Raw genomic sequence first — 25,612 nt, 5'->3', positions numbered from 1 at the left:
TATGGTATTTTCTAAAGGAAGACTAGAAAAAATGCAAAAATCTCAAATGGAATTGAAGGTATATGGAAGGAAGACCTGGCTGTTAACAGGACTGATTTTAGTTTTGTTGAATTACCAAAACGGTTAAGTATATTGTGGTTTTACGTTAATTAATTTGAGGAATTATATTGTCTTCCTCATAAAATTGTTTGATATATTGTGTGTTCTTAAAAATTTTATTTTATTCCTTGGTTGATTTAGTTTAGCCTAGGAGCAGGAAAGGTTTTTGTTTTTATAATTCTTCCGTAGTTTGTGTTTACTGAACTGTACAGCATTAAATTAGGCATTGTTATTTAGTTGATTTAGATGCATATCTCATAATTTTCATCAGATCAAGTAGTGTTAAGCATCTAACCTATTGAGGGCTATAGTGAATATAGTAACCTGAAAAATCTTTTGATACTGAGTAGTAGACGAATGGCTGGTTAAAATGCTTCATTAATTATTTTTGAATAAAATTGAACTTGTATAGTTCTAAAGGTTTCCAAATCCAAATGAATGCTAATTCTTCAAGGTAATTGTATGCCATATCTATACAACCTTGGATATCTTAAAGTTTGGTAGTAAGCATAACAAAGTGGTAATTCTGGTTTTATTGAATGTAAAAACGTGGCTAGTATTATTCTCCTTATATTAGGTGGGATGGAGGGAAGTATGAGTATTTTGTCTGAGTGAAGAACTTTTTGCCACACCTGTGTTCCACTATTTAAAGATTACTGGATTAGCAGCTCAGTTCACAAGAGCTAGATTGTGAAATCAACCTAGATGTCCTTCAACATATGAATGGATAAAGAAACCATGGTATATACACAATGGAATATTACTCAGCCATAAAGAAGAATAAACTTATGGCCTTTGCTGGTAAATGTCCGATTCATTCATTTTAAATGCTAAAAATGAGTAGTACCTCATTTGTTCACATGAAATGTTTCAGTCAGATAGCATGTAACGTAAAAAAATATTTATATGATTGAATGGTTGCAAAAGTGTTTGTGTGGGAGTGTGTAACTTTTTATGTAGCTAAGGTTTGTCTGAACTGAGTTGTGGCAATACAATAGATTTGGTTATCCAAAAAATAATGTGTGTGGCACTGTTTAGTATTTTTAACTTTTTATAAGTGAAGATTTGTGACTGTTAAACCATAAACTCATATGATTAGACCATTACCTATAAAAATTTGTATCAAAACTGACATTTGATATCTAGAAGATTTATTTTCTTATTTTGCAGTGCTGGAACCCAGGGCCTCATGCATTTAGGCAAGGTTTCTACCTCTGAGCTCTACCCTGCAGCCTTAAAAACTTAAGTCTGGTAATACCTTAGATTAGTTTGAATGTTTCTATTAGCCTTTGTAAAAATTCTCTTAACTTCCTATGTAGGCATGCAGTTGGGAAAAGATAGTCATTGGTTGCTTTTCTTTATTATTATTTTTTTCTTTTTCATTAGAAACTATGACTATAGTTAACAGAATTGGAAGATTTTCTTTTGTACACAATGTGAATTTTATTTGTTATTTACTTACTTTCCTACTATTTTTGGTGTGGGGATTTAATCCAGGACTTTGTGAATCTGAGTATATCCACATTCTACCACTGAGCTGTATCCCCAGCCCCAAATGTTAAAAGTGAGGAATAAGTCAAATGTTGCTCCAGATATGTTATAGGTTTTACATTTAATATAAAAATTATAAAACAGGTTTTCATTGATATACCAATCTAGGAGAAAAATACTAAGTATAGTCTACAGTAGGCTGGTTTTAAAAATGTTTTTCTTTTTAGTTATACATGACAAAAGAATGTATTATGGCATATTATACATACATGGAGTATAACTTCCCATTCTTGTGGTTGTACATGAGTTCCACTGGTCATGTGTTCATATGTGAACATATGAAAATTATGTCCATTCAGTCTTTTTCCTGTTCCCATTCTCCCTCCCTTCCCTTCATTTCCCTTTGTCTAACCCAATGAACTTCCGTTCTTCCCACACCCTTATTGTGTGTTAGCATTTGGCCTTTGGTTTTTTGGGATTGTCTTATTTCACTTAACATGATCTTTTATAGGCAAATGCCATAATTTCATTCTTTATGGCTGAGTAATATTCCAGTGTCTCTGTGGGTTCGTGTATCACTTTTTATTTATTTATTCATCTGTTGAAGGGTATCTAGGTTGGTTCCATAGCTTAGTTGTTGTAAATTGAGCTGCTATAAACATTGACGTGACTGCATCACTATAGTATGCTGATTTTAAGTCCTTTGGGTAGATGCCGAGGAATGGAATAACTAGGTCAAGTGGTGTTTCTGTTGTAAGTTTTCTCGAATCTCCATACTGCTTTCCGGAGTGGTTGCACCAATTTGCAGTGCCCACATACTCGCCAGCCTTTATTGTTACTTGTATTCTTGATAATAGTACAATAGGCTATTTTAGGAGAAGTTAAATTTCATGTGATATTATGACAGTTTCATTTTCAAATACAGTTTTCATCTTACTAGTTAAATGAATTTCTCAAATAGGTAATCAGATTAGATTTAGGCAGGTTCACCAATAAAATCTTCAGGATTATGACACATTTTGATATGCCCTTTTTAAAAATACTTTTTTAGATGTTAATAGATCTTTATTTTATTCATTTATTTATATGTGGTGCTGAGAATTGATCTCAGTGCCTCACACTTGCTAGTTAAGCATTCTGCCAATGAGCCACAACCCCAGCCCACGTGTGCTGTGTTTTTAGATTTATGTTCTGCATAAATAGTTTTAGTTTTAGTTCACCTTCTCATCAGTGATATATAATTGTCAGGACATTTATTTTCAGGCTGGATATTTAGTATCCTGTTCCTACATTTATTAGCTAAGGTATCTTGTGCAAGTTGTTTGTTCTTCATAAACTTTAGTAGCAATTTTCTCAGCTGGGGGAGGAGCAGGCAGGAGGATTCCAAAGTTCAGGACCAACCTCAGCAACTTTTTGAGGCTCTAAGCAAGTTAGTGAGACCCTGTCTTAAAATATGAAAAGAGCTGGTGATGTAACTCAGTGGTAAAACACCCCTGCGTTCAATCGCCAATACCCCCCCCCCCAAAAAAAAAAAATAGAGACAGAAACATTTGTCCATCCATCTTAGGGTTGTTGAGATAAGATAAAATAAGAACAAGTGAAAAGTCATGTCACAGTGGCACATACTAAAGCATATAGATGCTGGTGGTAGCAGCAGTGATAGTTTATCATGTCTAAGTTTTGCTTTTCTAAAATTAGCTGTAGAGATTGAGAGATGGAAATACGCTATATACCTTCAGAAAATAATTCAAAGAAATTTATCATATAGGCAACAAAGGAAAGAGAATTTTCAGCAATGTTGCCTTTATTTCCTGTTTTTCCCCTTTCTTTGTAATTTCTATTCTTGTTTTTTGATTCCCATTGAAGCCAGTATTCTATCTTTGCTTCTTTGATCTCTCTGACAGCTGTTAACTTAAATAAGTGAAAGACATAGTTTGAAATTCTTGTTTGTATCCACAAAGAAGGCTGTTTTAAGCGATGTTTATAGGCTGTGTTAAAACTAACATTCCCAATCTCTAGTACTGCAAAAAAAAAAAAAGAAAAACAAATAATAAAAAGTTAAAAGAAAGCCAATATTTTATATTTATTGCTTATGCTTGTATTTTTATTTATATAAAAATAGTTTCTGTTGTTGGTGGGATTTAAATTAGTACAACCACTATGGAAATAATTATGGAGGTTTCTCAAGACTAGTAATGGAACCACCCTATGACCGAGCTATACCATTCCTCAATATTTATCCTAAAGAATTAAAGTCCGCATACTATAGTGATAAACATGTTTATAGAAGCACAATTCACAATAGTTTAATATGGAATCAGCCTAGGTGTTCAACAGATGAGTGGATAAAGAAAATGTGGTATGTATACAATGAAGTTTTATTCAGTCATAAAGAAGAATAGAATTCTGTCATTTGCAGGAAGATGGATGGAACTTGAGAACATTGTGTTAAACATAATAAGCCAGACTCAGAAGGTCAAGAGTTACATGTTTTCTCTCATATGTGGAAAAGGAAAAGTGTGTGTGGGAAATCTTACGAAAATCCAAGGGAGATCAGTAGAGTAGAGGAATGGGACCAGGGGGAGGGAAGAGGAGAAGGAAAGGGGAAATATTGGGGAATGATATTGTTAAGTTATGTTGTTATATTGTGTGCATGTACAGATATGTAACAACAAATCCCACCATTGTATACAACTGCAGAGTGCTAATAAACATAGGGGAAAAAAGTAAAAAAAAAAAAAAAAAATTTTTTTTAAAACAAGCCTGTGGTAGTAACAGCTTGGTGGTAGAGCAGCCCTGGGTTTAAGCCCCAGTTCTGCCAATTAAAAAAAAAAAAAAGAAAAAAATAGTGTTTATTTCCATTTATAGAGTTGGAACAAAATTTCTCATAATCTTAAAAAGATTGAAGATAAATATATTTTCACCAAACTTAAATCTTACTGCTACAAGGTTGAGTGTATATATATATTTTTTTAACTTTTGACATGTTTATTCAGTTGGATGTCCAAATTTTTTATGGACTCAGAGTTTCCAGCACCTTGAAGAGACATAATAATGTATACATAGACCCTTTTGAAGTTTGACCCAAGTCTTGGAATGTACTCTCAGTTTGTTTTATTTTTGTTTCTTTTGGAGGCATATAAGGGAAGACTTTTCTGAACCTATTTGGCATTATAAATACTGAAACAAATGCCTTCTTAAAAAGTACTGTGGTTTAAGGTGGAGAGCTCTGTGGTTTGTAATTTTTCCTTCCTTCCCTCCCTCCTTCCTTCCTTCCTTCCTTCCTTCCTTCTTTCCTTCTTTCCTTCCTTCACTCCCTCCCTCCCTCCCTCCCTCCCTTCTCTCTCTCTCTCTCTCTCTCTCTCTCTCTCTCTCTCTCTCTCTCTCTCTCTCTCTCTCTCTCTTTCTCTCTTTCTTTCTCTCTTTCTTTCTCAACATAGGGATCAGACCCAGGGCCTTACAAATGTAGGCAAGTGTCCTGCTGCTGAGCTACATTCCTAGCTCTGTGGTTTGTAATCTTGTTTAAGCAGTCAAAATTGCAGTTTAAGTAATGATTCCCTAAAATGTTATTTTCTGTCTTTTACCTACCTGCCAGTTCCCCCCTAACTGTGAAACTTGAGATGTTCATAATAGTCAATTTCAGGCCAACAGTTCCATTCATTCTTGTAGGCACATTTTTATTGTTGAGTGGTCAATACATACCAGATATTATGCAAGGTGTTATGAAGGGTAGTACTTTCTCTTGGGTCAGAACAGAAAAATCATGATTTTTTTTTTTTTAATGATTTTTAAAAATTTTTTTAATGATTTTTTTTTTTTTTTGGCAGTAGTGGGAGTCACACCCAGGGAAACTCTACGAACTCTACCACTGAAGTACATTCTGGTCCATTTTATTTTCTATTTTGAGAGAGGATCTCACTCAGTCGCTTAGGGCCTTACCAACTTGTTTAGATTGTCCTGGAACTTGTGATCCTCCTGTCAAACTTTCCAAGTCACTGGGATTATAGGCCTGTTTCACTGTGCTGGGGGGTGTGTTCTCTGAATATTTTACATTCAGTGTTGTGTTGTTCTTTCCCATTTATTCCTTTAAACTTTTAATCTTTGTGGTACTTAGGATTGAATCTAGGGCCTCATACATGCTGGGCAAGCACTGAACTACATCCCTAGATCTTTTATTTTGACTGTTCAGGTCCTGTTCAGGCTGACTTTGAACTTGTGATCCTTCTGCTTCAACCTCCTGCATAGCTGGGTTTATAGATGTGTACCACTACACCTAGCTCTGATTTTATTTCCTATTGTATATTTGTTTAGATTAGAATGCATTTATCTTGTCGACACAAAGGATTCTACAAAAGTTAATATCCCATATTTATGCAAATACTGCGTATTTGTATGAGTAAATATGGAAAAATCAAAAGTATAAGTAATATTGCTTTTTGGCAGTTTGTTACTTTTTTCCTTTATAATCCGTATCCTGACTTTCCAGCCAGAGCAAACTATTAGAAGTCATTTTGGGGCCCTGGGGTTGCTGCTCAGTGGTAGAGTGCTTGCCTGGTATTTGTGATTCACTTGGTTTGATTCTCAGCACCACATATAAATAAATAAGTAAAATAGAGTTTCATCGACATTTTTTTAAAAAAGTCATTTTGGTACTTGTATGTTATTCTTTATAGCAGCCTTACTTACAAAAACCAAAAGGAAGGAGCAGCCTGAGTGAACTTCAGTAGATGAATAGATAAATAAGATGTGTGGTTATATATATGAATATTATTCAGCCACAAAGAGGAGTGAAGTCTGATATGTTGTACAATATAGATGAACCTTTAAAACATGCAGAGTAAAATAAGCCATAGAAGCAAAGGAGAAATGTGATTCCATTTACGTAAAATATCTAGAATAGGCAAATTTATGGTGTCACAAAGTAGATTGGAGGTTACATAGGAATGTGGGAAAGGTGCAGTAGCTACAGAATTTCTGTGCTGGATGATGGAAAGGTTTTAGAAACATGGTGTAGATGTGATTAATGCTAGTAAAGTGTACATTTAAATTATTACAATGGTGAAATTTACACTATATTTGCTTTACCATACTTACAAATTTTTTTTTTTTTTTGAGAAGTCAGTTTGAAACCCTTAAGGGCTTTGTGTCTATTTCAAAATTTTACTTCTGACTCACACTTAAAGTTTCTTGCTTATGTTCCATCATTTTGGATTAAAAAAAAAAAAGGACTAGCACTAGTGAACTGTCTTGAGTAGTAAGTTTAGGGATGAATTTCTCTTAGGCTTTTTTGTTTACTTTGATTTTACTGTAAACATGGATCCTTATGTAGAAAATCACAAATAAGAATTTCTTTAAAAACAGAATTACACCAGAAAGTGTTTATCCTACTAGTATTCTTTTTTTCCCCTTCTTTTATCTTCTTGGTCATTTCTTATCTATTTTCGTTTTTGTGTGTATCTTATTCTTTAATTATATAGGTTTTTATATAACCACATTGGAGATAATTGGAAAAGAAAGAAAAGGACTTTGTTCTCAAATTCAGTAATATGACCTTGATTTTAATTTTGATGTTTTTCCCCTCCATCCTTTTCTTTGCCTCTTTGTTCTAATTAGAATGTATATGCAAATTTTTTGGGGGGTGGTACTGGGAATTGAACTCAGGGACACCTGACCACTGAGTCACACACCCCCAATCCTATTTTTTTGTATTTTATTTAGAGACAGGGTCTCACTGAGTTGCTTAGTGCCTTGCCATTGCTGAGGCTGGCTTTGAACTCTTGATCCTCTTGAGGTATTGGGGTTTGAACTCAGGGGCACTCAATCACTGAGCCATATCCCCAGCCCTACTTTGTATTTTATTAGAGACAGGGTCTCACTGAGTTGCTTAGTGCCTTGCTGTTGCTGAGGCTAGCTTTCAGACTCCTGCCTTAGCCTCCCAAGCCCCTGGGATTACAGGCATGTGCCACTGCGCCTGGCTGCCTTATTGTTTTTTAAACTATCTTTTTAAAGACAAAATGACTTAAGTTTACATGATACTAAACATTATATTGTATATCTTATTCATGACCAGTATGTAATTGTGGTTCTAACATGGGAATTACTATTTTTTTCTTTTGGTTCTGGAGATTGACCAACTGAGCTACATTCCCAGCCCCTGAAATCATTTTCTATGTAATGATTACATCGCATTTTATTGTGTTGGAGAGGGTCGTAACTTATTTTCTCATTCTCTGATTGGTGGACATTGTGATTATCATTAGTTTTTTCTTGGGATTCCTGACATAAAAAAGTGTGAGATGATAGATATTTGATTTAGTAAGCTATTAGGTTTGGCAGAAATAGTGGAGAGAAAGACAGGTAGGTAGATAGATAAGTAGATCATAGAACCTCATCCTTTGCTTGTGAATTATTTCCAAAGGCAACTGGGAGAGTGAGTAGCTGGCATTTTTCAGACTTTTCAGGTGGAGAAATCCCAAAATACTAATGGGGATTCAGATGTTAGGTGGCCAGAAATAAATCCACTGTTAAAGTCTACTTTGCAAACTTTGTATAATGTCTTATTATTAACTATTTCTCCTCCTCATGAAAAAAATTATCCTACCCTCATTTGAAAGTATAAAATTAAAAGAATAATAAATGGAAGAATTAAGATAATTGATCAGAGTCATTTAGTTATTAGCTGTTTGTCTCTCCACACTTTATTACTGGTGAGCTGCTTGAGGACAGGACAGAAACCATATTCTTTTTTTTTTCCTGTGGTGCTGAGGATTGAACCCAGGGCCTCGGCCATGCAAGACAGGCACTCTGACAACTGAGCTATATCCTCAGCCTCCAGAAACCATATTCTTTACCGATTTTCCCACTTGTTGCCAAGTCTTACACCTATACTTACTAAGTATTTGTTGAGTGAAATTAATAGTAATCTAGTGGAGGTTAAGGAATTTAGAAGGTGGGGTGGGGCAGTGGGGATGGGAAGGACAGTGGAATGAGACAGACATTATTACTCACATAATGTACAATTACACTACTGTTGTGACTCAGCACCATGTGCATATAGCCAGAGAGGAATGAGAAGTTATGCTCCATTTGTGTACAGTGTGTCAAAATACATTCTACTGTCACTGTATAACCAATTAGAACAAATAAATATATGAAAAAAAAAAGAATTTAGAAGGAATATTAAATCCCTAATGCTGCAATAGCTTGATTAATGAGTCATTGTTAGATAGCGTGTAAAGACCACGTTTCTTCTAAAGAGTAAACTGTTTCTGAACCATTGATGCTACCTTGGCTGAAGGAGCATAGCGCTTACTTTCAAGTCATGGTATTTGTCTTCTACTTTTGCTACTGTTTTCTGGGGCTTGGGTTTGGAGAGAATCTGTGGAAGACTTTAATTTCAGAATCTTTTCTGTTACAAGACTTTAATTTCAAACTTTAACTGAAGCTCAATTTTTTTTTCTTTTCTTTTTTTTTTTTCAAAATATGAGTGATCAAAGACCTAAAGGTTTTTCAGATGAGGAGTTTGCTTGTGTGTACATCAGGAAGTGGTGCTTAAATGTATGTTAATGGATTGTTTTTATTTTATTTATAGATTATGGAGGGACAGAATAGTATTGCAAATGGTATTTTACCTAATTTTATAATATCTGCATTTAAGTCTCATTTTAGGTACTTTTTCGTGTGAATCTCTTTGAACCCGTTTCTTTTCTTTTTTCTTTTTTAAATTTGAGGCAGGATCTCATTAAGTTGTCCAGGTTAACCTCTAAATTGTGATCCTCCTGTCTCAGCCCCCTGAGTAGCTGAAATTACAGGTCTATACCATCTTGCCCACTTCACACCCCTGGCTTGAACCTGTTTTTTTTTTTTTTTTTTTTCTAAATTTGGGAAAACTTGTGATTTCCATTAACTCTAGCATCCCTCTGCCATATAACAATGATAAAACATCCAGTTTTTCTGGTCTCAGTAAATGGTACTACCAGTTGCTCAAGCCAGTGTAGATTTCATCTTTGATTCTTCTTTTTCCCTCAAGTGTCTTCATCTCTTTTGTCACGATGTCATTTTGTTTCCACATCAATAATTTTATTTTACATATACCTGTTTTTCTTTATCCCTGTTGCCCACTTTGTAGCCTAAACCGTAATTGTTTCTCACCTGGATTTATTTGATAGTGATCTGCCTAGTCTCCTTACTTTTGCTCTTGCTTTCCTATAAATTTATTCCTTATAGATCTCCTAATTACTTTTTTAAAATAAATAAATAATCATCATATTCCCATACTAAGTGTTTTTCAGTTAAATTCCAAATAGATCCCAAATTCCCTTCTTATATGCCCCTTCATGACTGGGTCTCTGCAGACGTTTCCCGTTTCTTTTTTCTAAACTTCCTTAAACTAGTATGCTTTAGCCTTATTGGTCTCTTCTTAGTTCTTAAAATCTGCACTATTTAGTATGGGGACCACTAGCCACATGTGATTTGAGCACTTGAGCTGTGGCTAGTCTAAATTGAGATGTGATGAAGTATAAAATAGGTGTTGGATTTCAGACTTAGATTCCTCAGTGTTCATTATCTGTTGGATATATTGGGCTAAGTAAGGTAATTATAACTTAACTTGTTTTACTTGTTCTTTTAAAAATGTAGCTACTAGAAAACTTTTAAAAACTAATGTCTTTTGTTTATGGTTCACCTTTTATTTTTTCTCTCTCTTTTTTTTTTTTTTGGTACTGGGACTTAAACCCAGAGGCATTTTACCAGTGAGCCACATCCCCAGCCCTTTTATTTTTTTTAATTGTAAACAAATGGGGTACAACTTGTTTCTGTGGTTGTAACCAGCCCTTTTTTAGTTTTTATTTTGAGATAGGGTCTTGCTAAGTTGAATTTGGTAATCCTTCTGCCTCAGCCTCCAAAGTTGCTGGGATTATAAGTATTCACCTTTTATTTCTGTTGGTGCTTTTCTGACCCATTAAACTTTTCAATTTCTCAGGGCCTTTGTACCTGTCACTTTTTTGCATGCCTCTTTTCATAGCTAGCTCTTCCTGCTTATATTATAGGTCTTAACTTAAATGTTACTGCTTCAGAAAGGCAGTCTTTAGGTGGGTCAGGTGGGGCACGCCTGTAATCCCAGGGGCTTGGAGGCTGAGGCAGGAGTTCAAAGCCAGCCTCAGCAGTTTAGCCAGATTCTAAGCAACTCAGGGAGACCCTGTCTCAACATAAAATGTAAAAAAGGGCTGAAGATGTGAGTCAGTGGTTGAACACCCCTGGGTTCAATTCAGGGTACAAAAAAAAAAAAAAAAAAAAAAAAAAAAAGAAAAGCAGTCCTTAACCACTCTATCAAAATAGTTCTTGGGTTCATTGCCCTCATGTCATGTATCCTTCCCTGCATTTGTTTGTTCACTATTTTTGTCTGATTCTTAACTAGTGCCATGAGATTAAGGAACATGTTTGTTTTATTTATGATTGTACTTTTTAGCACCCAATAAAGTACTGTTTTAGAGTAGATTCTAAATAAATTCTTGTTAAGAGAGTGATTCTGGGATATCTTCTCAGATCTATTGTCATACTCAAATAGGTTAAACTATTTTATAGACTATAAAGTACTGTACTGTTACAATTAAATATTTATGTAGAGAAGCTGAAGAAATTGGCCATATGCCCCCATGGCATTAAAGTTCAACTGAGCAAAGCATAGTTGGTGAATTTAGCCTGCATTGCAGTGTGTTCTTCTAACTTTCCATCCAATAGTTTGATGCAGTATTACATATATTGTGACAGAGCTTTTGAGGATTGTCCTGTTGTATAAATAAAAAATGCAAAAGCGTTACCTTTTCCCAGGAGTTATTTTCTATAGACTTAATTTTCTTTGTAAAGGTGGTTAGGTACATTTTACCAGACCTCCAAAATAATAGGTGCTGATACTTGTAAAGGAACATTTCATTCACTTTGGTTTGGCGGTATCTTTTTCTTGGATATTTTTGAATGTTCTGAGACTATTATAATACAACTCAGCATTCTAGTCAGTATTCAGGTATCACTTTTGCTTAAATTAACAATAAAATTCTTTAAGAAATTTACTTTTATAGGAAGAATATTTGATTTTTTTTTCTTTAATAGTTCCACAGTGCACATTTGTTTATTTAAAAAACAAAGGGATCTGGAGAGCTCAGTGGTAGAATCATGCAGCCCTGGGGTTCAGAATAAAAAAAAAAAAAAAAAAGTTAACATACTAATTATAAGTCTGTCTAGGGTTGGGGTTGTGACTCAGTGGTAGTCCACTTGCCTATCATGTGTGAGGCCCTGGGTTTAATCCTCAGCACCACATAAACATAAAATTTAAAAAAATTTAAGGTATTGTACATAGGTACATAGGTCACATAGATAATTGCACTGGGTACTGAGGTCACACTGGGTACTTGATTTAGCAGAGAATGAGAAGTGCTCTGTGGAGGGCATATGATAAAGCATAGAAAGAATCTAACAAAGAAGATTCCTGGGATGTAAAAGCAAATCCCTAGAGACATGCCATAAAAGCCAAAGGAAGAAATGGGGAAGAAAAAAAAATTGTTAGCATGAAAATAGTTACACTGAGATGTAAGCATATGCTAAATACTTTGTGTAGATTTTATTAATTATTATTACTACTGTTCCTATTTTAAAGAAACTGGCCTGAAGGTAGGATTGAATGCAGGTCTTTAATTTTCAAAGCTCAAGTGCCCGATTAACTTGCATTTGTGGTTTGAAATTTGTTGCTTTGTAACAATATCATGTGGGGTTTTGTGAGATGAGTACTTGTGAAAAGTAGTGATTAAATTGGGTATAAAGGTAAAATTGAAAGACTAGCCCAAGAAGTACAATATCTGACAATTAAGAATTTAGGAGAGAAAATATAAAGGAGGATGTCATTGAAGAAATAAATGAGGAAAACTTTCCAGTATGGAAATTTTTAATTTGTTCATCAGAATGCTGTGCAAAATAGATGAGAAAAGATTGTGTTAAGACATTTCATTGAATTTTTACAACTAAGGTGCCAGAGAAGATAGAGAAATTCCTGGAGGTTAAGGGAAAATGGATTAATTAATAAAATTAGAGTAGCTTCTTAAACAAGAATACTAGCAGCTAAAAAACCATAAAGAGCATTATCTTAAAAAATCTGAGGGAAGCCAGTGAAGGTGACACATGCCTGTAGTCCCAGCAACTTGGGAGGCTGAGGTGGGAGGATCACTTGAGCTTAGAACTTTGAAAACTAACCTGGGCAGCATAGCAACACCCTGTCTGGGGAGAAAAAAAATTATTTCATTTTTCAAAATTCTGTATAATTCATATATAAATGGCATCATAATGTGTGGACTTTTGTGATTGACTTCACTTAGCATATTTTCAGGATTAATACATGCTGTGGAATGTGTCAGTATTCATTCTTTTAGGCTGTGAATTAATTTTCTAAATTTAATTAGAAGCTCTTTATGCCATTGAACTAAGCTATTCTTGATATCTTTACTGAAATATTTCATTTAAATATTTATTATATTTACCTATCTAGTTCTGAAGCTGATCTTTGCCTCTTTCTTAAATGTCATTTTACAAAGTTTACATGTAGTTTTCTGAGTCTATGAATGGTAGTTAATACAATGACATTACATCCAAAACATAAATCAAGGAAAGGCTGAGAGAGCTTTTAACTTTCCTTTTGTATGGCAAAGTGGCAAAATGCTTTCATGTTTCAGGATATTAACCTTTAAACAAATCAGGCTCTAACAGGTCCTATTATAGAACATTAAATGATATATTTAACTTATATTGGGATTAGTCTGTGTTGCAATAGAAAATGAGCCTTCCATGACAAATAGATTGACAGTTCAAGTGGAAGCTGGCCTGACTCCACAGTTCCTTAACTTTGATACTGCATTAGTCCAAACCCAGATCCCCGCCCTAGAGGACCTTTTCTGGCACCTTAAGGCCAAGTTATGATCCAACAGTTTTATCAAGTTTCTCTTACAGAATTTAACATGTTATGGTTTCTTGCTATACATCTCTTTCTATAAGTAGATTATGAATTCTTGGAAGGCAGATAACAAATGGTATTTAATTTTGAATTTTCCCTTTGCCATCATTGTTGAGCATAGTGGTAGGCAAGAGAACTGAAATACCTGGGTAAAGGGTGGTAGGGACAATGTGAGACAGAGAGAGCAAAAGTACTATGTTCTTAGTACATGTGTATGGGGGAAGGGAGAGAGGGAGTGAGGGAGAGATAAGGATCATTTCAAAGCAAAAATATATAAATAGTACAACATTTTGTTATTGTGAAAATAATGTTTTACAGAGATATTCTTTATATTCCCAAAGCAGGGAAGAAGCTTGATGGATATTAGAAATGACAACAAGGCAGAAAACTGTAAAGTGAAAGAGAACAGAAATAATACGATATTTTTTTAATTTAATCTATTCTTATAATACATCTTATAAATATATCTTTTTAGATATCACAGGTGTCATGCTTACCTCTTTAAAGGTACAATGGTGGTATAGGGAATAAGTAGATTCAAAATAGATCTAAGTGGAAAGATTCCCAAAGCAATGAGTTGAAAAGAAGAAAACAAAATTAAAATTAAGAGTGCCCAGGACTTGGAGAGGGAGATAACATATTTTTACTTTGACCAAAGATTACTTGGATAAAAACATTAATTAAGACATTTGAAAACTTAATTAACTGATAATAAAGCAGACTTTATTTCAATATGTAAAAGCTTCGGGGGAGAAAAAAAAAAGACATTTGAAGAATTCTTAGCTAGGCATAGTGGCACAAGCCTGTAATTCCAGCAGCTCGGGAGTCTGAGGCAGGAGGATTCCAAGTTCAAAGCCAACCTTAGCAATTTAGCAAGGCCCTAAACAACCTACCAAGACACTGCTTCAAAATAAAAAATAAAATAGGGCTGGTGATGTAGGTCAGTGGTAAAGTACATTGCCTCGGATTCAATCCCTAATACAAAGAAAAAGTACTTTTAGAATCATACTAGAAGCTGACAAATACTTTAGGTGCCAAGGAATAGCTTCATAATTGCAAAGACTTTTAAACATCTAGGAGCTGAGTCAAATAGGATATTGATTGATATTAAAGGGCATGAGAGCAATGCAAAAATGTACCCTAGTAAATTTGCTTTTAAAAGACTGGACAGAAATATCCTCTACACTGATTGCTTTAAAACAATAGCAGCATAACAAAGTCTGAGTAATCTGTGAACCCACATATCCTAGGTGGAGACAAATTGGGAAGTACCTAGAATTCAATTATTACAGTCCAGTTCCATTTCAAATAATTATGGATGTAAAAACAAAAGAGGATATGCAGGAAGAATAACTCCCTGTTTTATGCAATGTAGCTTCAGGGACTATAGAATGCCCCAGGACAACATGAGCCCCAGGATGAGATCCGGGAAAGTGATGAAACAATTTCAGAAGCAGTGGATTATGCCTGGAATGGACATTTGTCTTCGTGGAATTCTGAACAGAAGAAAGGGCATCCAAGGTTAGCCAAAGCTGGAGGAGAGATATTAGCCCAGCGTGTGTGTTGAGAGCAAAATGCTTATGGACTGAACAAATAAATGCTCAAGGTTTCCAAGGAAGCATTTTAAAGCACAGTTTGCACAAACTTTCTAATAGATTTCACTTCCAAAAGGATTGATATCAAGGCCATCATGCTTCTTTTTCTAAGATTATACCCTGGAAATCAATTTTGTACCAAATGAACACCTGTGAAATGTTTTTTGAATTAATATGGTTTAATTTGGTTTATTATGGTTTAATACTCAATTGCAAATAGCTTAATCAACAAGTGTTTACTGAAGAGCTCCTATGCAAAAAGCAATGGATGCTCCAGAGTTTTATATGAATGTCTGAGAATGGCTATCATAGGTCATTTTTATCACATTTGGTGTTTATTTGGAAGGAGAAAGAAATGGGAAAGAGAAACTAATAAGTTACAGTTTAGTTCTCAAGTGAAGTGATGGGGCTTCATTAAAACATACTCAAACCTGGGTCTTAAAGTTTTCTGTGCACATATACTTTACTTCTTTCCTCCAACTTATTCTTTAAGAAAATATACTTTGCATTCTTTTTTTTAAATGCAAATATTTAGGAAATGTTAATACACAGAAAAAGGAAAGAGACATGCAAATATCCACCCATCAGATTTAACAAATTTTTATTCATATTTGTCACAGATCATTAAAAAAATAAAAACAACTTGCAAAGACTTAAAACCTCCATCCTGTGTTCCATCCCTCCTCCTTCCAAGATATGACAATTGTTTTCTGGTTGTTAGATCACATACCACTTCTTTATTAGTAAATTCACTAAGTATGCATGTAGACTTCCTTTCCTAACCTAGCATTGTATGTCCTAAAATCGCTTTTTGAAGTTTGAAGATTTGATTTTTTTTACTTGTAGGACTCCTGTACTTCATTTTCTTTTTTCTGGGGGGTGGGGGGGGGAGTTGGGAAGGGGGAGTAAAAAAAAAAAAAAAAAAAAAAAAAAGAGCCTTCAAGGTGTGAGATCTGGAGTCAAATGGAGAGGCTGAATGTTTTTGAGGAGACAGCCAAAGACGTGGGGGTCGCAGAGAATTTTAGATTGGGCAGAGCCCATGGCTAAGAGTTCTTAGGAGCCCAGAGACAGAAGAGGAAGGGGCATCCCCACAACCTCTCTGCTCATGTAGGAGCAGACCATCAGTGAGGGTCGTCACCATCCCTGACAGGTATGTGGCTGAAGCCGAGGGAGACCCTGACCCAGCCCTGGGGTTTTTGAGGGGAGAGAGAGAGAGAGAGTGTGTATGTGTATGTATTTTTTCAGGGCCACCATAGAAGAGCTCTGAGGGAAGGCTGTCCAGAGTCGAATTCTGTGGTGGGCAAGGAGGTTGGAAAAAGCAAGAGGCAGAAAAACCCTATGGTGGATATTGGCCAGGGAGGAGGGGGCATGGTCAAGGCAGCTTGGATCCCCATGAGGGGAGAACCAGCAGGCAGTGACCGTGGATCCATCCTGGGTTTCATCACAGAAGGACTTTACTACTCAGAAACATTTTCTTCTCCCTTCTACTAAATACATTTTTATTTATTCATTTTTATTTATACCTAGAATCTTTTCTTTCTTATATGTTGACCTCTTATTGTTCACGTTCTGAAACAAGTCATATGAAGTTTCTGAATTTAGATGAATTACTCCATTTTAATAAGATGAAATACTTTGTTATGTACAGTACTCTAATTGAAACACAGTTGAAACTTTTGGATCCCTTTGTATATAGAATTGTACCTGTTAGGGCTTAAGTCTTAGTAACCTTGTTTTTAGTGATGACACAAAGCAATTTTAAACCCCTTTTATTTATCATCTATGAAAACACCAATAATGTTTAAGTATTTTACCCTGTGGAATTTAAGGAGTTAAAAGTACTTGATGTTATTTAACAGTTAGCATTTTAACTTTGTAAATTAATCACGTCTCTAACAAACACATTTGAGTAATCCTATCTATGTCAAATCTAATCTACTTATTTTACTGTAAAAACCAAGATTCAGATAAGTGTTTTGAATAGTATCTGCTGTCTCTTTCCTGTTGAAGAAAAGTCCTAGAAACAATTGATATTAGACAGTTTATAGACATCAACATTTTATTAGTTTGACTACCTAGAGAGACTTATATGTTAAGTAATTTTAAAGACATTTTACCTTCAGTTGTTTACCCAATTTAAATTGAACCTTTTTAAAGCACGTGAATTAAAGGTATAAATCACATGAATTAAAGGCATAAATCATGTGAATTAAAGGTATCTGGATCCATTTTTAAAAATTTTAATTTTAGCGCTCATTATTTGTGTACATATTTGGACACACATACATAGACAAAATGATATACACATAACACAAAAGCAAAGGCCTTGTAGCTTTTTGTAGGTGAATCTCCATTGCAGTGTTACAGATGTTTTTTAAAAAAACAAACTTTAGAGTTGAATAAGAAATAGAACTGATCAGAAAAACGTTAACCTAGGTATGTAGGATCAAAATTGCGAGCTCAAAAAATATTGCATTTAAGAAAAACAAAACAAAAGTCCTAGAGAAAAAAATGATAATGGCCATTAATTATAGCATGAGAAAGCAAGAAAGAGAAAGGTGGGGGGGGGGGAGAGAAAGAGAGAGAACGCTATAGAGAGATAGAGAAAGTTCGGGTTTGCAGGAAGAGCAAAGATCACAAGAAAGAGAAAACTTGAATGTAGGGAAATCTCCATTTCCCTGAGTGCTCTCAGAAATTAAAAAAATCCCTAACAATGTTGTGATCTAAAGTGCCATGTGATTTTGAGGTCTGGGGTGAGGCAGAGGGACTCTTAAATTAACTAAGAGGCAACACAAGGTGGTATGGGTGGGGATTGGGAGTGAGCTGCCCATTGTGAGAAAGGAATTGGTGAATATAGAGGTGAGGTGTCCCTTGGCCCCCAGGGAATCATTCAAGCGAAGGACAAGTTATCCAGGGATTTGTTACTACCACTAGTTGAGCATCAAGGCTAAGCCTGTGGGGATACCTGGGTGCCTGGCACCAGGGCTTTTGTAGAGACAAAAATGTCATGGAGAGAACCCAGGACCTGAGTAGGTCTGGCAAGAGGCTGTCCTCTTAGGAAAGAACCCCTGTCAGTCTGGAACTTTCCTGCCTCTCAGGAAAGAGTTCCCTGTCAGCCCAGAGCTCTCCCCCTGCAATCAGTATAGGGATTCAACCGTAGTTGCAAGAACTGTGACTGGGGGTTCCCTCCGACCCACATAGAGCCTGGGGGGTGCCGGATGCTCAGTGGTTACTTCCCAGGTAACCAAAAGCCGGGGGAGCAGCCACTTACCGAAAGAGGTCGGTGTGTGGATGTGAAGGAGAGCATCCAGGCAAGTGGAAGGTGAGACCAGCATCTGTGGGTCTGGGGCAACAGATGGGATTCCCGTTGCTTAAGTGACAGTAGAAGAGTTTATCCGAGTCACGGCACCAATGAAAAGCACCCAGAAAAGCACTCTGGACATGGGAACTCACACAAGAGTTTATTAAGTGGAATGGCAGAGAGCCTGCAGGGTTAAAGAGAGAGAAAATGAGAGAGAGAGAGAGAGAGAGAGAGAGAGAAAAGAAGGAGGAGGAGGAGGAGAAGGAGGGAGGGAGGGGGGGAGAGAGTAAGGAAGAAAGAAAGTGGCAGGGGAGCTGTACTTAAGTAGTGGAATTTCGTGGGCAAATAGCAATTGGACCAATGGCTGGTGAGGAGGTTTGTGGGCTAACAATCTGAACCAATGACTGACTAGGAAGTTCGTGGGCTAGCAATGTAGGTTGTAAAATGGTGGTGGGGGCGCAGAATATTGGTGGCAACAAAATGGCAGATCTGATGCTAATAGCTGGTTCTTTAAAATGTTCAGTAAAATTGACAAACATGTACTCAGGGAAACCAAGAACAACAGAAAAAACACAAATTACTAGTATCAGGAAGGAGGAGGTAGTTTTTTCCCCCTTCAATTTCTGTTGTGGTAAATATACATAAAATTTATTACTTGATTAATTTTTTTTTTACCAGTACTGAGGATTGAACCCAAGGCCTCACATGCTAGACATGTTCTCTACCTCTGAGCTACCATCTCAGTCTCATTTTAACCATTTTATAATGTATAATTTAATGCTATTAAATATATTTGCATGTTGTGCATCATCATCATCACTATACAGTCCTGGAATTTTTTTCATCTTCTCAAGCTGAAATTTTATACCCACTAAACTGTAATTCCCCATTACCTTCTCCCCTGGCAACCACCCTTTTATTTTCTATGAATTTGGCTGTTCTAAGGGCCTTATGTAAGTGGAATCACAAAATATGTCATTTTATGACTGGCTTTTTTACTTAGCATAATTGTCTTCAGGGTTCATCCACATTGTAGCATATGGTCAGAATTTATTGATTCCTTTTTAAGGCTAAATAATAATCCATTGTATATATTTACTACATTTTGTTTATCCATTCATGTATCCATGAACTCTTAGGTTGTTTTCTCCTTTTGAATGTTGTGAATAATGCTGCTGTAGACATGGGTGAACAGTTATCTGTTCAAGTGCTTCTTTTCAGTTATTTGTATATCCATCCAGAAGTGGAATTGTTGGATTTTATTTAATATTTTAAATGTACAATTTATTGGTAATTGAGTACATTTGCCTTGTTGTACAACTGTCATCACTATCCATGAATATCCATGTTATTATGGGGGATTGAATCCAGGAGTATTCTACCACTGAGTTACAATCCCCAGTCCTCTTTTTTTTTTTTTTTTTTTTTGAAGCAGTGTCAAAATAAGTTGCTAAGTTGTTGAGACTGGCCTTGCCTTGAATTTGTGATCTTCCTTCGTCAGCCTTCTCAGACCCTGGGATTACAGGCATGCACCTCTACCAGGCAAATTTAATTTACTTTAATTTGGTGCTGGGGGTAGAACCCAGGGCCTTGTGCATGCTAGGTAAGTGCACATTTTAAAATTACATTGTACGTTGTTGTCATTGTTGTTTCTGATTATTAATCCCTTTTCAGATGAATAGTTCGAAAATGTTTTCTTCCATTCTGTAAATTGTCTCATTCTGCTGTTTCCTTTAATATGCAAACTCTTCTTAGTTTCATTTAATCCCTTTATTCATTTTTCCTTTTGTTCTTTACCTGTTTTTAAGTAGGTTGTCTTTTTTTTTTGGGGGGGGGGGTTCTTGTTGTGGCATTAAAAAAAAAGTTACATTGAATTTCAATGAAACTTAAAAACTTTCCCACTGGGAAATACTATTAAGAAAAGAACCGGCTGGGGTTGTGGCTCAGTGATAGAGCGCTTGCCTAGCTTGTGTGAGGCACTGGGTTTGATCCTCAGCACCACATATAAATAAATAAATAAAGGTTCATCGACATTTGAAAAATATATTTAAAAAAAAGCACATACTGGGCATGGTGGTACATGTCTATAATCCTGGCTACTCAGGAGTTTGAAAGGAGGATCACAAGTTTGAGGCCATCCTTAGCAATTAAAGAAGACTGTATTCTAAAAATAAAAAGTAGAAAGGTATGTGGCTCAATGGCTATAATCCCAGCTATTTGGAGGCTGGGTCAGGAGAGTCATGAGTTTAAGGTCAGCCTCACTAACATAGTGAGACCTTTTCTCAAAAAAAAAAAAAAAAAAAAAATATATATATATATATATACACATATATGTATGTAATAAAAGCCACTTGTCTCTGGTTTCTGTACTTTTTGAAGAAAGATTATAAAGTTGTAATTACTAAAATTATTATAAAGTCTATGTGCTCATTCAATTAAAATATGAAAAAAAAAATGATGGGAAAGACCCCCTACTCTAGGAAAGCCAAAAGGGGAAACTACAAAATGATGACTTTTAAAAGAGAAAATGTGTAGATATGAAATGTGTTCTTCCACACTATACATTCTTTTTAGAATTTGACTTGATACTTAGAGATCTGTTGGGCTTTTAATTCCCAAAGTACAGACACTTATAGTTTCTCATTAGCCACAAAATGTCTTTTACCCAGAAGGAAATGTTTATAAGTAAGTGTATAACATTTCTATGAGGTAGACAGGAACCTGGTGACATGTTTGCATTATCAGATATTTTTATTTCTTCGTGACCTAAGTTTACCATGGGATGAGGGAAAGAAGTTCAGAGGCAGCAGGGTAGAAGTTTGGAAAAATAGAGTTAAAGGAGAAATAGGGCATGGTGATAAATGAATAATAATTCAGTCTTGTAGGATTCATAGAACCATGAATATTAAACCTTATTTAATTGAACTGTAATTAAACAATTCATCTATACTTTCAGAATTTAAATTTGAAGATGAGTTATTGAGCCTTCAGTTGTTAGCCTGGATTCTAACTCACTGAGGTTGAAAGGATGTCATAATTGTGCTCTTGGTTATTCCACATTCTTTAAATTGAAACCTATTGCTACAGTTGCAAAATATGATAAATTGTCTTAACAAGCTAGAGCAAATAATATGTGGTTTTTGCCTTTGCAGCAATTAACTTGAGCAGGGGACTTTTATATAATGGGAATGTAAAACATTACTTGTTGGAAATTTACTTGTTGTAAATATGAAATTAATGATCATTTTTAGTAAAGTATGCTGTTTTTCTGAACAATTTGTACATTATCTTCTGATTTTAAATATAGTGTGCTTTTGATATGCAAATTATTGCCATTTTCACAATTGAATCTGTAGTTTGTCTTAGTAGATAAGATCAGTAGGTAACCAGTTACATTGCTTTGCCATGGCTTTTCTGGCACAAATTAAGTTTTAGCCTAATTATTCTTTGATTCCCTATTTGACTTTTTGTACCAATGAACTGTGCTGATCTATGATTTAACTAGAAAGACTTTCTTTTTTTGTGTGTGTTGACAGTGTATTAAGGCTTGACCAATTGGGGCTTACACGAATGGACATAAAACCTTAATGAAAGAGTTGATTGAAAGTAAATACGTTAAAAATTATCTCAAACATTAATTAATAAGTAATGTTTACATATAGTCTATAAGAGAATCATTTGGGATTAATAATGTTCATTACCCCACCAAGTAAATAGCTCACGTAACTTTCCTTAAGCAGGAGAAAAAAAGTCCAACCAAAATAAAGTCATACCCCTGGCACAGCCATAGTATTTTTGGTAAGGAAAACACCAAAATTAAGACACAAAAGCATCTGCGGAAAATCACATGTCATTGAATTTGTCCTGGAACCCGGGAGAGAGTTCAGGAAAAGACAACATCTAGTATATTTAACTTTGGATGGGAAACATTACACATGAGAGTAACAGTTCTTGCACCTTGAGAAACCCAAGAAACACACAAACTTTTGTTTTTAGGTTTTTGACAATGTTTTCATATTCATCCAACTTCCACCCCCAAATCCAACCAGTCATTGTAAAAATCAAGTTGGCAATAAGTCCATTGGGCTATACTCCCTGGGTACTCTTTGATACTTTTCCAGCCAATGAAAAACCTTTGTAGTTGCAGATGCCAGAGAGAAAGGAGAATCACTTCTTGACATTTGGAAGGAAACCCCCATCTAGAAAATCTTTGCACTTTCCTGTGTGCAGTGTGTCAGTGCTTGCAAGCACTCTTCAGCCTCTTAATGGTGAAGGTAGCACCTGTCAGTTTAAACAAAGAACATGAGAGCAGCTGGGAGGACAGTCTGCAGCAGTTTGGCTTCAGGGCCTTTGTAGAGTCTCATTATTCCAAAGTACTTGACTTGTTGGCGAAGAAGATAGAGAACATTCCATAGGCTCCCCAGGGTTCTGTTTTCTGGGTTTAGTCTTTGATGACCAAATCTCAGAATTGACTCTACTGTGTGTATGGAATAGGTGACTGTGGTGGCAATTGCTTTAGCTATGCTTCAATGATGAATATATCCAAAGAAGAAAGCTTCATCTGCTTCTTTAAAAGCTGATGTTTTTAAACCTTCTTAAAACATGAATTGGATGGCAGGATTGAAGACCAACAGCAAGGAGAGAAATGTGCCATTCCATAAAGGCAAGATTCCTTCATCTCGAACAATCTGGTGAAAAGCATTGATAATACTTTTGTAGTTGGTTGGTACAATGCCTTCATTCTGAAATATTGCCCCTTGCACCTTCAGTCTGGTGTTTCCACCCAGAGTGGAGTTGTTAGCAACACATTCACAACTCCTGCAACCAATCCAACTACCAGATCTTTTCCAGTGGTAGAATGTTGACCTTTGACCCAGACTGCTTTGAGACTATTAAAAGTGTAGAAATAGACAAAATTAGGGAAGCAGAGACTAGAAATAACTGGAAACCACCCTCCATATGGTGCAAAGAGTCCTCCTTCTTTAATGATTTCTAGGAGTACCATGTGTGTAGTTTTGTACTTTCCTTTCTCATCAACCTGAAGTTGAAGTCTAACTGTATCCACGGGAAAAAATATCTGTGTCAAGGGAAAAACACAGTCATTTGCACTCACTTTCCACGGCTCTGGCCACAGCGTGCACCAGGCTCTCATAGGACAGCACTGAGGTCATTGGTGCAGCTTCCTGCAAACCTAGCTACACTTTCCCCTTAGACACCACAGTCCAAGAAAGACTTCTTTATATATCCTGGAGTTTAATGCTTTATCTGAGGTGCAGGTGTCAAAGATTTTTCTCCACTCTAGGCTCTCTCTTTATGTTCATGATTGTTTCCTTTGCTGTGAAGAAGCTTTTTAGTTTGATACTATACCATTTATAGATTCTTGATTTTTATTTCTTGTGCTTTAGGAGTCTTGTTGAGAATTCGGTTCTTAAGCTGACATGATAGAGTTGGGCTTATGTTTTTCTTCTAGTAGGTGCTAGAAGGTGCAGGGTCTTTGGTCTAATGCCTAAGTCCTTGATCCACTTTGAGTTTTGTGCAGGGTGAGAGATAAAGGTTTAATTTAATTTTGCTACATATGGATTTCTAGTTGTCCCAGAAATATTTGTTGAAGAGGCTATCTTTTCTCCAATGTATGTTTATGGTGCTTTTGTCTAATATGAGATAACTGTATTTATATGGGTTTGTTCTGTGTCTTGTATTCCATTGGTCTTCATGTCTGCTTTGGTGCCAAAACCATGCCGTTTTTGTTTAGAACAAATAACCCAATCAATAAATGGTCTAAGGAACTGAACAGGAACTTCACAGAAGAAATATCATCAATTAACAAATATATGGAAAAATGGTTCAACATCTCTAGCAATTATAGAAATGCAAATTGAAACTATATTGATTATTTCATCACACTCCAGTTGGGAAGGCAGTTATCAACAATATAAGTAACAATAAATGTTGACAAGGATGTGGGGAAAAATTACTTGGCTGGTGGGACTGCAAATTGTTGCAACCACTCTGGAAAGCAGTATGGTTATTCCTCAGAAAACTTGGAATGGAACCACCATTTGACCCAGTTATCCCACTCCTCGGTATATACCTGAAGGACTTAAAAATCAGCATATTATAGTGGCATGGCCACATCAATGTTTATAACAGCTTAATTCACAACCAAGCTAGGTGCCCTACAACAGATGAATGGATAAAGAAAATGTGGTATGTACACTCAATGGAATATTACTCAGCCATATGAAGAGTGAAATTATGGCCTTTGTGGGTAAGTGGATGGAACTGGAGAATATCATGCTAGGTGAAATAAGCCAGTCCCACAAAACCAAAGGCCAAATGTTTCTCTGATATGTAGCACACAATAAGGGGGCGAGGGTGGGAATAGAAATTCATTGGATTAGACAAAGGGGTATGAAGGGAAGGAAGGGGGAATGGGAATGGAAAAGATAGTAGAATGAATCAGACATAACTTTCCTATGGTCATATATGAACACTTGACTAGTGTAACTCCACATCATGTACAACCACAAGAATGGGAAGTTATACTGCATGTATGTGTAATATGTCAAAATATACTCTACTGTCATGTATGTCTAAAAAGAACAAATAAAAAATTTAGAAAAAGGATTTCTTTTCTAAAAAGAAATCCTTCTTTTTCATGGAAGCAGGCATTAATAATTTGCCCAGTGCCTGTTTTCTTTGGGTTCCATAGTTTTTCCTGATTTTCTGTTTTGGGAGTTCTTCCTTCAGTAACCAGAGCCACTTGGTGCTTTCTGTAAGATCATTTCCAAGGGAAATAAATTGTAAAAGGTGAGAAATAATGAAAATGAAAAGAAAACAAAAGGTAGAATCAGTTTAATAAAACTCTTTCCCCCATTCAGCACTTGTAAATGAATCTTTGTCTTTTTAGAAGTTCCATGATGTATTGAGGTTTAGAAGGAAAGCTTTGGACAACTCAGGAGGAGTGTAGTATCTACTGCCAGAAGCCTGGGTGGGATTTTTATGTGTATGTGTTGGTGTTTAGTGTGTATGCATTTGAATTACTATATTTAAACCAAGGTTAGCTGTTTTATTAATTCAGAAAATAGTTTATAGTGCTTTAGACATTTTTTCAATTGTGTGAAATTTCCA

General features: G+C 35.7%; 1 protein-coding gene and 1 pseudogene across 16 annotated transcripts in view; one reads left to right on the top strand and one right to left on the bottom strand.

Moving 5' to 3' along the window:
* Window positions 1-25,612, top strand: part of EVI5 (ecotropic viral integration site 5) — a 263,393-nt gene that overhangs the window by 27,835 nt on the left and 209,946 nt on the right. The gene's annotated exons all lie outside the window — the stretch shown is intronic.
* On the bottom strand, window positions 20,804-25,100 carry LOC306660755 (peroxisomal membrane protein PMP34-like; annotated as a pseudogene). Its single transcript has one exon. The product of its transcript is annotated as a peroxisomal membrane protein PMP34-like (transcript).

The sequence above is a fragment of the Sciurus vulgaris genome (assembly GCF_902686455.1).
Source record: "Sciurus vulgaris genome assembly, chromosome: 1".
Taxonomy (NCBI): domain Eukaryota; kingdom Metazoa; phylum Chordata; class Mammalia; order Rodentia; family Sciuridae; genus Sciurus; species Sciurus vulgaris.
Note: the sequence above shows the minus strand (reverse complement) of the source record. Positions and strands in the feature narration are given on the sequence as shown.